Raw genomic sequence first — 18,192 nt, forward strand, 5'->3', positions numbered from 1 at the left:
TAGCAGTTAGTGAGGGGATTAGCTGGGGAATATTAGACACTTAAAAAGCAAAAACATTTTAAATTTGTTCTTAAGAGACATCTGTAGGGCAGAGAAAAGCAATTGAATACCCCTAACAGGGCCAATCAAATATTGGATTGTATTGGTTTGTATGATGATTTATTTGAAGGAATTGTTCCCGGGGGAGGATTTTTCATGGAGAGCAGAATAAACTAACGCTAGTTGATACTTGAATCTGAAAATAGAATACCATCCACAAGCCAATCTATTTTTTTCCTGTTTTTCTCTTTATATTTAATTTTATTAACACATTTGATTTTGGCTTTTTTTTTTTTAACATCATAGTCATTTTCTGATATACTCCTCAGCCCTGTAATTGAACCTGTCCTCTGTCAAGATATTAGAAGACACCCAGAGCTGAGGCCCAGCAAGCAAGCTATGCCCTGAACTTGGCTTAACAACAGTCCTTTGCACTCCTCCTCAGGATCATCTCACCCTCTGGCAAAAATCACATAATTATATTGCTTTGACCAGCACCAGGTGTTCTCTGAGCTCGGACAAGTAACCATGTTCCAGTCATGAAGAAGCCCTGCTATGAATCAAACTTTTCTCATTGTTGCTGTTACCCCTCATTGTCAGAGTTACAGCTCACTTTGTAGCCATGGGTATAAGTACTGAGATCACCCCACACTGCCTTGGGTTCCCCCACTAGGGGCAGGCCTAGGCACGCCTTGCTTGAAAGCTGTTTCCTTTACTTTGAAATTAAACTTCTGTTTGGTTCCTGACTCTCCTGTCTGGAGCCTGCTCTGTTTGGCTCCAGCCATCCACAGGTTAAAGGCCAGTTTGGCCTCCTATTAAAAAAGAGCAAAAAATAGTTCAGCTTAAGCAGTGATTAAAACAAATTAAGTCTAACCACATATAATACATTCTTCACTTATAGTTCCCCATTTCTTTACTTTCTCTCTTTTCTAGAGCCAAGATTGTTCATTGAAATTCACCTGAGTTCTCTGCCTTTTAGAGATACTTCTATTTACATTATAGTAACCATGCATATTCTTTCTTTTGTTTCTGTTTTCTTGGTTCCACATAACTTTATTCAAGTCTTCTCAAGTAACTCAAATACCTATCACTCTTGAGTGAGTACTGAGTCAGACTCAGCTACTTATCAGAAGGCCTTGGGCAAATTTCTCAACTTATTTGAACCTCCTATGGTTAGGATGAAGATCAGAGGATATTTATAAAATGTAAAAACCCATAAAGCTTTGTATAAATTTGAGTGCTTGCTATTCTTGATTACTTTATTGTTGGTATTCAAGTAAGGAGCAAAAAACTAAGAACTGGATATAGCAGAAGGAACACCTGAAGTGGAACTAGAAAACTCAAGTCTGAGCCCCAGCCTCATCATGTATGTGAAATGTGACCTTAAACAAATTAGTCAGAACTTCATCTGTAAAAAACAAGGGTTCCTAGAAAATGAAAGCTTTCGTTAAAGTGACCTCTAAGTACACTTGTTACTTTAAAACTCGATTCTACAGATTATTTGCCTGTGACTTTCTCCATGGTGAGGAAAGAACTGGGAAATTCCCTGAGGTCTTACGGTAACTTGGCTCAGAAATTAAAGTCAAGGACCAGGGGTTGAAAAAGGCTGGAAACTGCAAAACAGAATCAGCCCTTGAAAGTGATTATAATGGAAGGATTGGCCAATGAAGGCCCATTATTGTCCTATATCCTTCTACCCGGCCATCATATGGCCATGAATGCATAATGTCTTTATTTCTTTTGTCTGCATTTCTTTCTTGATTATTGGTGAGTATGGACAATAAATACCAAATTACTCCCTTGTGGACTTCTAAATTCTCCCCTTCCTAAAATGGTAAGCCACCAGAGGTTTAGCAAATAGAGTCCATTCTCTGCCAGTACCAGCATCAGCCAAGTCCAGTTAGGAATCAGCCCTGAGGTGCCACCTGTTTGACCCAAGACAGCAGTGAACTGCCCAGACAACAAGACACTGTTTAATTAAATTTTTAATTAAAAACAATGACTCATTCATTGGTCATACAGTCAGTCATCCCTTCTACACAGTGGGAGTTAGGGATGTGGTGGCCCCATGATCTGCAAAATCCATGTGAAATTTTTTGGCCCTCCCTTTGTGCCAGAGAAGAAGTCTGAATTATTATGGTATTGAGATAAAATGTTATTATTATATAATACTATGCATGTATTTTATGCATTTCTGAGTTTCTAAACTTTTTCTGTGCTATCTGCTGACCTTCATGTGTTATTTGTGGCTTCCATGAAGCTCCCAAAAAATTCCCATTTAGTTTCTTATGCCAATCCATGATATATCAAAACCACAATGGGGGAAGTTGCAATGTGAAAGGGGTGACTAACTATATCCAGGAGTGACCCTAATAAGGGAAATGGTTCTCAGAAATCTTTTAAAGTGTGAATCCACTCTCCCCAAGGTCTGAGGTATGCAGAGGGGAAAGTGTGTTTCTTCAGTGTTATTGTAAGTTGGTCCTTAGCTATACCTTCTCAGTTGAAGTCCATTTGTAAAAGCTAGAACCGAAAAGGGAGATATAGGAACTGAACTCAGGGGACCTGATCTGATAGTCCAAGTCTGGGTTGGAAGAGTGAGCCCAGAGTCTGTGCTACACTGTGTTTAATTCTAACTTTCAACTTGCCATGCAAAACAAAATGCTGATTCTCTACAGTATAATTCAAGAGGCCCAAGCCTCCTTCTAGATAACAAAAACCAAAAATTAGGAATCATGCAATCATGCAGTTATTTCCTTGAGGGACTATTTTCTGTTTTGAGGGGCTTTTAGGTAGTATTTTATTTTTTCCAGTTACATGGAAAGACACTTTTTAACATTCATTTTAATAAAATTTTGACTTCCAATTTTTTTCCTCCTTCCCTCCCCCCTTCCTAAAATGTTAAACAATTTGATATAGGTTATGTATATTCAATTATATAAAACATTTCCATATTAGTCATTGTGAAAAAAGAAATGGACCAAAAGGGGGAAAAAATCACACACATGAAAAAAGAAAGTGAAAATAGCATGCACTGATCTGCATTCAGAGTCTATGAGTTTGTTTGTTTTTCCTGGATGTAGATAGCATTTCCATCATGAGTCCTTTGGAATTATCTTGGATCATTGTATTGCTGAGATGAATGAAGTTATTCATAGTTGATCATCACACAATATTGCTATTACTGTTTACAATGTTCTCCTCATTTCACTTTGCATCAGTTCACGTAAGTCTTTCCAGGTTTTTCTGAAGTCTGCCTGCTCATCACTTCTTATAGCACAATAGTATTCTGTTACATTCATATGCCACAGCTTGCTCAGCCATTCCCCAATTGATGGGTATCCCCTCAGTTTCCAATTCTTTGCCACCACAAAAAGAGCTCCTATAAATATTTTTATGCATATAGGTCCTTTACTCTTTTTTTATGATCCCTTTAAGATAAAGACCTAGTAGTGGTATTGCTAGATCAAAGGGCATGCACAGTTTGATTGCCCTTTGGACATAGTTCAAAATTGCTCTCCAGAATGGCTGAATCAGTTTACAACTTGATCAACAATGCATTAGTGTCCCAATTTTCCCCACATTCTCTCCAATATTTATCATTTTTCTTCTTCTTTCCTATTAGCCAATTTGATAGGTGTGAGGTGGTACCTCAGAGTTGTTTTAATTTACACTTCTCTAATCTCAGTAAATATTTAGATAATGTCTTCATCTGAAAACTGCCTGTTCATATCCTTTGACCATTTATCAATTGGGCAATGGCTTGTTTTTTTATAATTTTGACTCAGTTCTTTATATATTTGAGAAATGAGACCCTTATCAGAGACACTTGCTGTAAAGATTGTTTCCCAGTTTTGGGCTTTCCTTCTAATCTCAGTTACATTGGTTTTGTTAGTGCAAAATTTTTAAAATTTAATATAATCAGAATTATCTATTTTACACTTAGTAAATCTCTTGTTCAGTCATGAATTCTTCCCTTCTCCATAGATCTGACAGGTAAACTATCCTTGCTCTTCTAATCTGCTTGTAGTATCACCCTTTATGTCTAAATCATGTACCCATTTTGACTTATCTTATTATATGATGTAAGATGATGGTCTATATCCAATGTGGCAGGAACTGTTTTCCAGTTTTCTCAGGACTTTTTGCAAAATAGTGAGTTCTTATCCCAGAAGCTGGGTCTTATCAAACACTAGGTTACTATGGTCATTTACTACTGTGTCTTGTGTACCTAGTCTATTCTACTGATCCACCATTATTTTTTAGCCAGTACCAGATAGCTCTGATGGTTGTCACTTTGTAATATAGTTGGAGATCTGTTATTGTTAGGTCCCTTGTGGAAATGTTTTCACCATCTTCAACCCCATTGAATCCATATACAACTCAGAAAATGTCTTATATCACAAAATAGGTTGAGCATTTAGATTTTCATTGTGTAATTATAGTGATTTTTTGATGCCAAATCAAGCGATTGGGGAAAAAAAACAACAACTCTCTTCTTCAAGCAGCTTTCCCCCCGCAAAGGTAGTGTTTATTTCAAAGCACTTTCCCATCATCCTGTTAAAATAACCTGTTGAAGCATGGCTTATGATCACTTCTTCCAGGCAATTCTGACACATTATTTATTGTATATTAACTCAAGCAAAAGCTATGGTCTCATTATTGATCTAAAGTTAGGGGCACTGTACATGGAAACTAATTGTTCTGGTAAATCCAAACACATCAGCTTTGCTCTAATAATCCTCTAAAGAGTAATAGGTTAGGTAGGGTCAGTGACAAACAGGGAGTAATGTACCATTCTTGCTGTGATTTCCCCAAACACAACAATAGCAACCACTAAGATATTGGTCCATGTTTTATTCAACACTGTGTTTTGGAAAAGTTTATGTACCCTCAGGGATCTTGTGATCTAATGAGGGAGCTATGTACAAACAAGATATAGACAGAATAAATTGGAAATAATCACAGCTTCTTTTTATTTATTATTTTCTCCAATTGGAATGTAAGCTCTTCGTGAGCAAGGACTTTCTTTTTGCTTATATTTGTATTTCTAGCCTCAACAGTGGCTTACACATAATAAACCTTAATAAATATTTGTTGACCGCATTTGACTTGACTTGACATAACCTATATTTACCCCCCACACACAAATCCTTCCTTTCCTTTTAAACAAAGCTATCCCTTTTAAACAAAGGATTAAAAAAAAAAGAGGTGAGGAAAGAGTTCAGGAAAACTAACCAACATATCCCCAAAATCTGACTTTGTATGCACTATGCCACATGTGTAATCCCCAACTTTGCATAGAAAGAAAGAGGTACATTTTCATATCGCTTCCTGGGAAAACCTTGGCCATTTTAATTTCACAGTATTCAGTTTTTTATTGCCATATTGTTCTTTCCATTATTATATTGTATTTGTCCATGTATGTTGTTTTCATGGTTGTACTTACTTCACTTTGCATTAGCAGCATAGCATAATGGATAGAGATGCTGTCTTGGAGACAGGAAGATGCTGCGTTTGGGTCCTGTCTCTGACATAACATCCTGCTGCTTTGGACAACTGTCTAAGATCTAAATTTCAGAGAAGGTGCTTACCTGAATTAGTAGGGGGGATTTTCTCACCAGAGAGTTCCCTAGATTTCTCTATGCTTCTTTGTATTTATCATATCCATAAATTCTTATTAAGCAATACGGTATTTCATTACATTCATGTACCATAACTTGTTTCACCATCCTTTAATCAAAGTGCTTTTACTTTCTTTTCAGTGCTCTTCTACTGCAAAAAAGTGGGCTATCAATCAGTCAGTCAATAAACATTGATGAAGAATTTACTACTTGTCAGGTACGCTGCTAAGTATTGGCAATATACTGACAAAAAGTTAAGCAGTCAGTGCATGCAAGAATCTTAATGTTGTGGCTAAGGCTAAATACATATCTAACCACCAGGGGGCACTGCTGCTCAACGCCTGATGCTATGTGTTATGTTCCAAGCATGTCTGATCACACTCCCAGAACTGGTGTATTACACTCAATACCAGGGGATGCTCTGGGTTGCTGCCAAGTTCTTTATGGCTCTCATGGAGCTGGCTATCCTCCTTTTCTTGCTCTATGTGCTTTTGGAGGTAGCAAGGGGGAGCTCCTTACTCTAAAGCCTTAGTGTAGATGTTTCCAATAAGACTGGGGTCACCCCACCCATAAGTACACCTTACCCTCTCTAGATCCCTTCTGAGTTCCATGGGAGTCCAGTCATACAAGCATAGCATAACTGTATACAGTTCCTTCACCATAATAAGAAAAAGGATGAAACCAAATACATTAAGCAAACACCACTAATATCTTACCTTACTGGCCTCTCTCAAACATAGTCTGTAATTCCACTGTCTATTTCTTTAAACTCTACAGGCAAGCAAAAGCAAAGCAAAGCTGAAGTGTTAATATCCAAACTTCCTCAAAGTTCCTTAGGGCCTGCAACTCCACTGCATACTCCTTTAGTGAATGATTCCTACAGAATGAAAAAAGAGTGATTATTGAAGAAAGTATACTAACAGCTGGGAGATCATAAAGGCTTCATTTAGATGATGGCAATTAAATTTTTTGTGTACATGAGGACTTTATTTTTATTATTGTCCATCTAGGAATACAGGCCTAGTAGTTATTGGTTAAATGAAACTGACAGACTGATCAGTGGCCTCTTAAAATGGGAACACAGCTGGCAGGTGCTGGAGTGGATAATAGTAGAAAAGCAACACCACAACCCCCCAGGTTACCAGAGAACCATGAAGGAGCAGATGTAACAGGCTTGGATCTGAGAGAATGGGTTCAGAGCACATACATTGCAGAGCTACTATGATTATTCCTTAGCTTATACAAGTAGAAGGGGAAGATAGGCATGCATTCCAAGCCTCTGTTTACAGAGACAGTCCAGTTACATCACACAGCTTTCTGGTTTGTGTGAGAGTGAATTTTATTAGCAAGATCCCAAATCAGCAATGCGTGAAAATAAAAAAATAAATAAATGTTCTAAGTTGCATATTAATGAACCAGATCAGCTCTGAGGAATCCTCTTTAGAGGTCTGTCTTGTAAAATGGCAAGTTATGAATATGAGGACAAAGGACTGATATGCCTGGTGACTGGTTGGTATTTACTCTTCTCCAAGAGAAGTTTCATCCTCACCCTAGACCTCCTGACGGTGAAGCCATGGAATTTAAAGCCGTCAAACTGCTGTTCCTCTGAGCCCTGATAGATCTCCTTGAGCTACCCTCCAGTGCCCTCTTGGGGAAGTATCAATATTTGCAAAGAATATCACGCTGCAATTTTTGCTAGTGTTTAGATGAAATTATTAATTCTTTAAGGTCAAACAGACACTAAATAGCTAGTCTTATTAGAAGGGTGATCTTGGGCTGGTTACTTCCCTTCTCTGGCCCTCAATTTCCTCATCAGTAAAATGAAGAGATTAAATCCCTTTTGGTTCTATAGTTATTATCCTAGAATCCTCCTTGTGGGAAATTCTAGTCAACACTAGAACTCTAGCTAAGATACCATAAATTCAGCTGATTATGCTGCTATCTTTCAGTCATTGAAGGCATGTTTGGCTCTTTGTGGCTCCATTTGGGGTTTTCTTGGCAAGGATACTGGAGTGGTTTGTCATTTCCTTCTTTGGCTCATTTTACAGATGAAGAAACTGAGGCAAACAGGATTAAGTGACCTGCAGGGTCACTCGGCTAACAAGTATCTGAGGTCAAACGAACTCAAAATGAGTTTTCCTGATTCCAAGCCCAGTGCTTTATCCGCTGAGCCAACTAGATGCTGACTATATATCTTTGTTAAATTATTGAATATCAAATAAGTCATAATGACCTAGGTCATAGTAAGTCATAATGATGGAAATTCCAGAAATAATAACTAATGGGTACAATCCCTATTCTCAAGAGGATTATGTTATGTAGATAAGAAGTCCTAATACATATTTCATAAGCCTATCTAGATCTACCTACCTACAACACTGTGCAATGGAAACAGCATGACATTTAGAGTCAGAGAACCTGAGTTAAGAATCCTAGCTCCACATTTTAATGCCTTTGTGATCTCAAAGTTATATAACCTCTCTGGGCCTCAGTTTCTTCATTTATAACATGGGAGTTTGGACTTGATGTCTAAGGTCCTTTCCAGATTTAAAGCCCATGAGCTATATGCCCGGAGGTCAAAGTTTTCTGCCCACTTCTCTCATAAGGGATAGATTGGAGAAAATGCATTTTATAGATATCTTTGATTTTTATATCACTCCATTGTATTAAAACTGAGTTTAAAACTGATCTGAGTTAAAAGAACTTATTTTTTTTCTAGAAGGTTTTATTGATTCCTTTTATTTTTAATATCACAATCATTTCTTGATAAACCCTGCCCATTGAACTCTACCTTGGGAGAATAAGTCTAAATTTGGCTAAGTCCCTCAAATTCAAGACTTTTTTGTTGCTATTTAAAATGCAATAGGTACACGTGAGTCATACAAATCCAATCAAAACTATTTTAATAATTGGAATGTAAAATAACACTATTAATAAAACAAATATGTTATGACGAAATGGTGCATATATTTACTATGATACATAAAATATAAAAATAATATTTTATACATGAAATATTATAAATAATAAAATAATTATAATCTTTTTAGAATGTAGATCACCCATCTCGCAAAAAGCCTCAGGTGGGATGGTGACCACAACAGTTAAAATAACACTAGGAGCCCTCCCATGGTATCACTACAGAAGTTTTTTTTTTTAATGGCTAAGCAAAAGCAAACCAATAAGCAATTCAACCTTCCATCATCTGCAAAGTTCCACACCCATGGTTACCTCTTACTCAAATGAGATAATATTTGTAACGTGCTTAGCACAGTACCTGGCACATAGTAGATGCTTAATAAATACTGATTCTTTTTCTTCTTCCCATTTATCTGCCAAGAGGAGTGTGTTTGGACTGAATTCTAAAGAACAAAAGGAAATGGGATGGGAGAGAAAAGTGGGAGTTTATTATGCATAACCTGTAATTTCTAGTCATAAAAAATTTTCATCATATTCCACGTATCTCTTTAATGGTTCTCAGAGAGATTTTCTAATTTTTGGTAAAATTTTTTCAGAGATAATTCAATACTTGGGGACTTTGTATTTCTTTTTCATGGGTAATCTCCAGATTTTAGTTAATTTAAAAATAAGCTTTAGTCAAAAAACAGTGCTAACTCTATAAATTCTGCTTCAGGATCTTCTATTTATTTTATTTCTCCATGACTTTAATGATGCCTGCTGGCAACCCCTCAAAGCGTGGGGAATCAGCTGATTCAGTCTGGGCTCTGCTCTTTCCCTGAGGGATCCTTATGCTACATGGGTTCCAACTCAATTTTTGAGGGAGATACTGCTATTCCATCAGCATGTTCTAGCCACTCTTTCCAGATGAAGGCTGTGTGGGCCAGTTGCTTCTCACTAGCGTACTCATTACTGGTCTATGACGATGCATGGGAGGCAGAGGGGAACAGTATGGAGAGAGTGCTGGATTTGGAATAGGAGGGTCTGGATTAGAATCCCTGCTCTGCCATTTGCTACCTTTGTGAACTTGGACGAGAAGATCAATGTCTCTGGCCTTCAGCTTCCTCAGTACTAAAATAAGGAGGTTGGACTAGATCTAGGCCTTGCACATCCCTTCCATCTCTAAATCTATGATTATCCTTAGGATCCCATGACTCCTCCTACAATACACAGGGTCATATCTTTATAGCCTTCGTCTATCCAATATTTAAAATCATGACTAATTCCTTCAAGAGTCAGATAAAATGAAAGATGTTTGGCTTTGAGAAGCTGCTGTGCAATTATAGCAACGGAACCAGAGGAGTAAAATGAGCTATAACATTTTAATGGGAACAAAATTATCTAAACTTACCATTGACAATTAGGAAACAGCATTAAATCAGGGTGAGTTAGGATATGTAATTAAACATGATGTGACTTTCTCTCATGGACATTTATTGCCAAATCGAATGTGGAAGGAGAGAGCTCTTTCACGCTGTTATTTTCTTGACCTTTTCATAAAGTGCAAAAGCAAAACCAGGAGAATTCTGGGATCTTCATTTTTCTCTGCTGGGTATAATATGGTCTGTAATAGCTCTGCCTAAATTGAGACAGTTTTGTGGAATGTGTCTTGCTTTTCATTTATAAGGCTTACCTTATTGCTCCTATAGGAAATGACGTGATGAACAGATGCCCACTGATATAATTGGAAATTTAGGAAAAAGTTTTATGTTTAGAATAAAAAAAGACCCTTTAAATATTTCTGAGAGAAATTGCTACAATAAATGAAATCATTTAAAACTTCTAGCACTTTCTTGTTTGCAGAATTGAGCACAAATTACCAAAAAGCTGAAAAGATGAGTAAAAAATACCTTAAAAATCATAGTTTCAATCTACCTAGATAGTGGTTTTGTACAGAGAAAAAATTACTCTGAGATTGAGTAGGTTGGACTTAAAGTAGGGTGGAATAACCACACTGGGGAATAATAATGATAGAAACAGGGATTAGATTTGTGATTTCATTGATTTTTAGGGAACTCTTGGCTGAGAACACTCCCTCTACCAAAGCAGATTGGCACCTAACTGCTCTGGGACTTCTTGTCATGGATAGCTGTCTAGAGTGCAAAAAGGTTAAGTTAATGTTAAGTTAACTTTCTGAGGGTAACATGGTATGCATCAGAGGCAGCCCTTAAATTTAGATCATTCTGACTCCAAGGCCTTCTCTCTGTCCATTGCTCCCTACAGGGAAAGGGAATAGCTGTTCTTTGGGCTCAAAGAGGGCCAAAGTCACTATGTTACAGTCGAGGTATGGTGGGTCTGCCTGGCTGATCAGCCCAATATGAACTCAGACTCTACCACAAATAGTCCACGTGAACATTTGGAGTGGAGACATCTCTAAATTTGTGCATCTGATGTTTACTTCGAGCTACTGCAGTTCTGCTTCACTCATAGAGCACAAAGCCTTCTTTGGCAAAGGACCATCTAGTATGGTGTATCAGTGCCTCCCATCTCACACAATCAGTTTCAAAGTTTTTCAGAGAGACCTTGAGAGTGTCCTTGTATTGCTTCTTCTGACCTTGATATGAGAACTTGCCCTGTGTGAGCTCTCCATAAAATAGTCTTTTAGACAAATGTATGTTTGGCATTCAAACAACATGGCCAGTATGTTGGAATTGCACTCTATGCAGTAGAATTTGAATGCTTGGCAGTTCAGCTCAAGAAAGGACTTCTGTGTCTAATATCTTATCCTGCCAGGTGATCTTGAGAATTTTCTTAAGACAATTCAAATGGAAGTGATTCAGTTTCCCGGCTTGGTATTGGTATAACTGTCCAGGTTTCACAGGCATACAACAATGAGGTCAGCACGATGGCTCTGTAGACCTTCAGTTTGGTAGGCAGTCCAATACTTCTTCTCTCCCATACTTTCCTTTGGAGTCTCCCGAACACTGAGCTAGCTCTGGCAATGTGTGCATCGACTTCATTATCAACATGTACATCTCTAGAAAGTATATTGTCAATGTATATGAATTTATCCACAGTATTCAAAACTTCTCTATTTCCTATAACCAATGGTTCCACATATGGATGGTACGGTGCTGGCTAGTAGGGAACCTCTATTTTCTTGGTGTTAATTGTTAGGCCAAAAGTGGCATAAAGAAGAGTTCTATACTCTGTTACATCATAGCCTCAGAAGCAATCATCTGTGAACAAAAAGTTGCATACCAACTTTCACTCTGCTTTAGACTTGGCTTGTAGCCTTTCCAAGTTAAATAATTTACTATCAATGTAATAGCTGACCTTGATGACATTTTTTTTTGTTCTCACTGATGGTGTCTGACAACGCGGTTGAAAATGGCATGTAAAAAACACGGGAGCAAGCACACAGTCTTGTTTCACTTTGTTGGTGACTGGGAAAGCACAAGAGCATTGTCCATTATCCAGAACCCATGTAAACATGTCATCATAAAACAGGCATATAATGCTGGCAACCATGTTTATACCACACAGGGGAAGGGAAAGGGAAATAAGCATTTATTAAGTACCTACTATCTGCCAGGCACTGTGCTAATCACTTTACAAATATTATCTCGTTTGATCCATCCTTATAACTCTTACAATAATACAGCCAATCTGAGAAAGGTTATAAAACAGTGTTATTTGAGTTATGAGTAGAAAAGTTAGCAGAAATAGGGAATTAGAGAAGACTTATAAGAGAGAAGGCATTTGCATAGTACTTTGAAGGATGGTTAGGAATTCAATAGGACCAGAAGGGAGAGAAGCCTAGAAAATAGCATGAGCAAAAGCATGAAGACTAGAGAGCATAGTATGTCTGAGGGCAGACCAAGAGCTCTCCATCTTGGTTGGAGTGTACAAGGCGTGAAGGGCTACCATTATGAAATAAGGCTGGAAAGATGGGATAATGCCAGATTGTAAAGGACCTTGAATGCCTGGCAGAGTAGTTGGTACTTCACGCTGTAGTAGACTATAAGAAGCCACCAAAGATTTTTGAACATAAGAATGATATGACCAAGAAAAAGAAAAAGGGGTTAGTTGTATTTTTTTTATAGGCATGCAAAATTCTCACATGTCCAAAAACTAGAAAGACAATATGTGTGCTAATCTGTGCTCTGAATCCATCCTTTCTGGATCTGGAAATAGATGGCATGTTTTATCAGAAATCCTTTAGACTTGGGCTTGGTTATGGTGCTCATCAGAGTTCCTAGGTCTTTCAAAGATGATTATCTTTATGATGTTGTTATTGTATAAATTGTTCTCCTGGTTCAACTCATTTCATTTTGCAAGGGCTAGGTGTATGTTGAGTGTTCAATTCAAAATTAAACTAGAGTTTAATGTTTGTTAACGTTTAACAACAAAGAACAGTCAAAGACCAAGTAAGTGTAATGAAGTGTGGGGGGAAATGTAGCTATCCAGAAGATGTGATTATAATTTCTAAACTTGAAATAGCACAGGAAATAAACAAACAAAATTCTTCAGCATCCCTGATGATTTTACAGTGAAAAAAAGTTAACTGACTAGTTGAGAAAGTGCAGCTTTTTAGAGAGAAATTATTTTTTGTGTTAACCAAAAGCTTCACATCTTAATATTTTTCACCTCATCTGTACCAGGTTGTATTCATCCTGCCTGCTTAATCTAATACCTTGTTATTTGCTTTTGATTATATCAAGTAATGCTACATTGAGGTCTGGTGTGAAAATACTACAATTGATTTCCTTGGTCACACCACAACTTTGCCATGCCTTAGGAGCTAGTTTCCTGAGTTTCTGTGGCCAGAAAACTTCATTAACTTGTTACCATCATAAATTTTCTGTGTAGTTTATGGCATTGTGATTGAATGCATCAAAATCAGAATACCCCTAAGGATAAGTTTCTGATCCAGGGTCTCCATTGATCAAGGATAATTGACTTATGCCCCTTCCTTTTCTAGTCCCCCTCTGTGCTAATTATTTGTGGAGAGGCTAGGCCTGAAGCATTAGGGAACCTAGTACAAAATCATAGCTGGACAATCAGCTTTGGGGTTGGAGCATATTAAAGCAAATACCACAGTGTCATTAATTTAAAGTAAACCCTAGACTCAAGTTTTTATTTAAGATAAATTCCTTTAGAAATAGTGTTAATTAATTTGTTAGTAATTGTATATCTTGTCCAGATAGTTTAACCTACTATACTTTAACATGTTCTTTAAAAAAAAAAATTATTTATACCTTTTGTTTTTGTACCACCTACATTTTCCACTGTAAGCTTCCTCTCACTCTATCCCAGAGAGCCAGTTATAAGAAAGTCAGTTATAATAAACATTTTTTTCCTTCTTTTTTTTTTTGGGGGGGGGAGGCAATTGGGGGTAAGTGACTTGCCCAGGGTCACACAGCTAGTAAGTGTCAAGTGTCTGGTTTAAGACCGGATTTGAACTCGGGTCCTCCTGACTCCAGGACTGGTGCTCTACCTACTGTGCCACCTAGCTGCCCCTATGTAAACATTTTTTTAAAGAAAAAAATATTCAGCAAAACTAATAATATATTGTAAAGAATCTGTTGTTATATCCAGTATTCTGGAACCATGGGATCTCTCTTTTTTTTTTTTTTTCCTTTGCAAGGCGTTTGGGGTCAAGTAACTTGCCTAGAGTCACACAGCTAGTAAGTGGTTATGTGTCTAAGGCTGGATTTGAACTCAGGTCCACCTGACTCCAGGGCCAGGGCTCTATCCACTGCACCATCTAGCTGCCTCTGGGATCTCTCTTCCACAAAGAAACTGGAGGCAATATTATACTAACATTTTGCAACTAGCATTTTGTAGCATTCATTTTGACCGTTTTTATTATTGTTCTTTTAATTTACATTGTTGTGGTCATTGTGTGTATCGTTTTCTTGAATCTGCTTACTTTACTCTATTAGACGGTATACATCTTTCCATGCTTCTCTATATTCATCATATTCTTTGTTTCTTATATTATAGTAACATTCCTTCATATTCATATGGTTCAGTGGAAAGAATTGTTGGATATATCACTGCAGGATCTGATATCTGTGTGTCCTTGGACAAGTCACTAAACCTCTCAGGGCCTTCGTTTTCTCAACTTTAAAGGAAGGGGTTGAACCAGATGACCTTTAAGGTACCATTAATATATAAATCTAGGATCCTGTATAATGTAATTTATTTAGTCATCCCACCAATCACTGGAGATATGCTTTATTACCAGTTCTTTTCACCGCAAAAAGTATTGCTATGAATATTTGGCGCATATGAGACTTCTTTTTTCTATTATGTGCTAAGCAATGGAATCTCTGGGTCGAAGGGTATGGACGTTTTGGTTCCTCTTATTACATCATTCTAAATTGCTTTCCAGAATGGTTCACTGATTCACTTCTCCACCAGCCATGCATTAGTGTGTCCTGCACACCACAAGCCTTTCAGCATTGACATTTTCTTTCGTTTTTCACCTTTGCCAGTCTCAGATGTTTTGATTGCATTTCACTAATTATTAGTGATTTGGAGCATTTTTTCATGTAGCTGTTTATAGCTTCTGATTCTTTTGAAAACTATTAGTTCAAATCCTTTGATATCATCTGCTATTTTTGTGTTTTTTTATATTATGACTTTAATATTAGCATCATATAACCATTTGAATTAATTTTGCTATGTAGTATGAGATGTTAATTGAAACACAATTTGTCAGATGACTTTCCAAATTTTTAGTAATTTTTGTTAAAAAACAAGAGTTATTTCCTAGGTAATTTATGTTTTGAAGTTTATTGAACACTTGATTATTGACTCCAATTATTTCTGATTCTTATGCTGTCTACTCCATTGATATACTTTTCTACTTTTATTTTTGAAAAACCGACAAAGTGTTTTTGATGGTTACTGCTTTATGATATAGATTGAGGTTGGGAAGTGTTGGTATGCCTTCACCTATTTTTTTTTATTGTTTCCCTTGATATTCTAGACTTTTTTTTCTTCAAAAGGAATTTTGTTATTTTGCCTGTATCTGGTAGTTTGATTAGAATATCATCAAGGCTATACATTATTTTGTTGGCACAGCCCATTCATGAAAACTGAATATTCTTCCAGCTCTTTATGCTGTCCTTTTTTTTTAAAAAAAGAATACATTAGATTAGATCTATGTAGATATTAAATGTTTTGCATATTGATGCCCAAATAGTTTATGCATTTTACTTTGAATGGGACTTTCATTTCTATTATTATGTCCTGTATTTTATAATTACCACTATTTTAATTAGTGATTTGCTGATTCCCTAGAATTTTCTAACTAAAGTGTTATGTCATCAGGAGACAGAGGTTGTTTTTGTCTCCACTTTGCTTATATTTGTGTCTTTTTAAAATTTTTCTCGTCTTGTTGCTATCACTAACATTTCTAGAAATATATAAAACAGTGGGAAAATTCTCCTATTTACTAAGAAAGCTTCTAGTGTTTACCCAGTGCTTTTAATATTAGCTTTCGGTTTTAAATAGATGCTTTTTATCATATATAAAAAAGATCTGACTACGTTTTGTAGCATTTTTATCATACATTAGTACAGTACTTTGTCAAAAGCTATTTACCCATCTATTGATACAGTGCTTTTAAATATTATTTATTACATTCATTGTTTTCTTAATGTTGACTCATTTTTGCATTCCCAGTATAAATGCAAATTGATCATAGCGAATGACTTTTTTGGGGTAAATTAATGTAATCTCACCAATATTTAATTTAACCTCTTTTAAAATAATAATTATATTTAAATAATAATTTAAATAATAATTATATTATATTATAAATAATAATTATATATAATAATTATATATTTTAAATAATAATTATATATAATAATAATTATTATTATATACCTCTATTTCTTTGCTTTATCCTTCTACACTTTAGATATTAATAGACTATATTTGTCTCAAAGGAGGAATTTGGTAGAGTGCTTTCTTTTTCAATTTTTAAACATAATTTGTATGTTATGGGTATTAGCAGTTCTTTAAAAAGTCTTATAGAATCAGCCTACAAATCCATTTGGACTTCATTTTTCATTTATAGCTATTTCAGTTTCCTTTTCTGGGATAGGATTAACATCTCAATTTGATGTTCTATAAACGGTAGTTTTATATGTGTGTGTGTGTGTGTGTGTGTGTGTGTGTGTGTACACACACACACACACAGATAGATATTCCTCCATTTCTTTTGAATTGTCAGTTTTCTTGGAATATGATATAATAGGTTCTAATTTTCTTTTTATTTTCTTTGGGTTTGTTGTGATTTTAATTTTTTATTTTTATTTTGTTAATTTGATTTTCTTTCTACTTTATTTTCAGCTTGACTAAAGATTTACTTATTTTGCTTTATCAGTTTGGCAGTCATTTTGTTTTCTACTTTGTTTCTGACATGATTTTCAAGATTTCATTCTTTTTTTTTTCTTGGGTTCATTTTTTTGCTTGATAATTTTAAAAATTGTATAATCAGTATGTTCCTTTTTCTATTTTGTTAACATATCTCATTATTGTTGTTGTTCTTATTCTGAAGAATTTAACTGGATCTCAGAAATTTTCATGTGTTATCTCATTTCTATTATGTTTCATGTAATTATTGTTTCTGTGATTTGTTCTTTGACCTATTCATAATTTAGCACCTCATTATTAAGTCTCAATTTAGGTTTATGTCTTTTCTTGCTTTACATGAATTACTCTTTTACCACGCTATGACCTATATAGGGTATGTTTAGTATTCTGTTTTTCTTTTTTTTTCTTATTTGAATTTCTCTTTGCTTTAATACAAGGTCTATTTCTATAAAAGCCCGTGTACTGTTAAGAATGTGTTATGTGTGTGTGGTGTGCGTACATCTCATACTATTTTTGTGTTGCTATCTATATCTTTTTGCATTCCAGTTAATATTTTTTATGAATTTAGAGTTATTTGGTGTGTGTGTATGTTTAACATTGATATTTATTTATTATCTTTGATTTCTTTAAGCATAATATAAGTTTCTTGTTTATCTTTATTGATACAGTGCATTTTTATTTTTTCTTTCTGACACAATGACTGTTAACTCCTGCTTTTTTTGATTCATCTAATACAAAATGGAGGCTTGAGCTGATAACATTAGAGAAAAAAGCAGTCCTGGCCCCTCAGGAGTACCTGTAGAATCCTGAGGAAAGAGCTTTGATTATTTTTCAAACCTAGAATACAATATGTTTGGACTTAACTCTTCTCACTGCACTCCCATTCTCTCAGAGTCACACCAAAATTTATGAAAGTTAGGCTTCTGTTTTCTTGTATTTGTACTTCTAGTATTTTAAAAATTTCCTTCCAAGTCATTTAACCTGAGACTCAGTTTTCTCATCTGTAAAATGGGAATAATAGTAACTATCTCAAATAGTTGTGAGGAAAAATGTTATAATATAAGTAAAGCAGTTTGAAAACCTTAAAGGACTATATTAATGCTAGTTATTAATTCAAGGTAGATCTTTCACCACTTCTGTGGCCTTCTTTTTTATATTCTCCAGTTTAACAATTGCCTTCCAAAAATAATACTGGCTAGAAATGAACTCGAACTTCAAATATGTTCTTACCATGATA

General features: G+C 35.7%; 1 long non-coding RNA gene across 3 annotated transcripts in view; it reads left to right on the forward strand.

Moving 5' to 3' along the window:
- Window positions 1-18,192, forward strand: part of LOC110214740 (uncharacterized) — a 231,906-nt gene that overhangs the window by 127,248 nt on the left and 86,466 nt on the right. The window contains exon 3 of one of the 3 annotated variants that reach the window (XR_002326356.2): window positions 5,802-5,877. The exons of the other annotated variants lie outside the window; for them this stretch is intronic. This is a non-coding gene — a long non-coding RNA (uncharacterized LOC110214740). The remainder of the gene's footprint in view (window positions 1-5,801; window positions 5,878-18,192) is intronic. 3 annotated transcript variants of the gene reach the window in all.

The sequence above is a fragment of the Phascolarctos cinereus genome, unplaced genomic scaffold, assembly GCF_003287225.1.
Source record: "Phascolarctos cinereus isolate Bilbo 61053 unplaced genomic scaffold, phaCin_HiC Scaffold_4;HRSCAF=312, whole genome shotgun sequence".
Taxonomy (NCBI): domain Eukaryota; kingdom Metazoa; phylum Chordata; class Mammalia; order Diprotodontia; family Phascolarctidae; genus Phascolarctos; species Phascolarctos cinereus.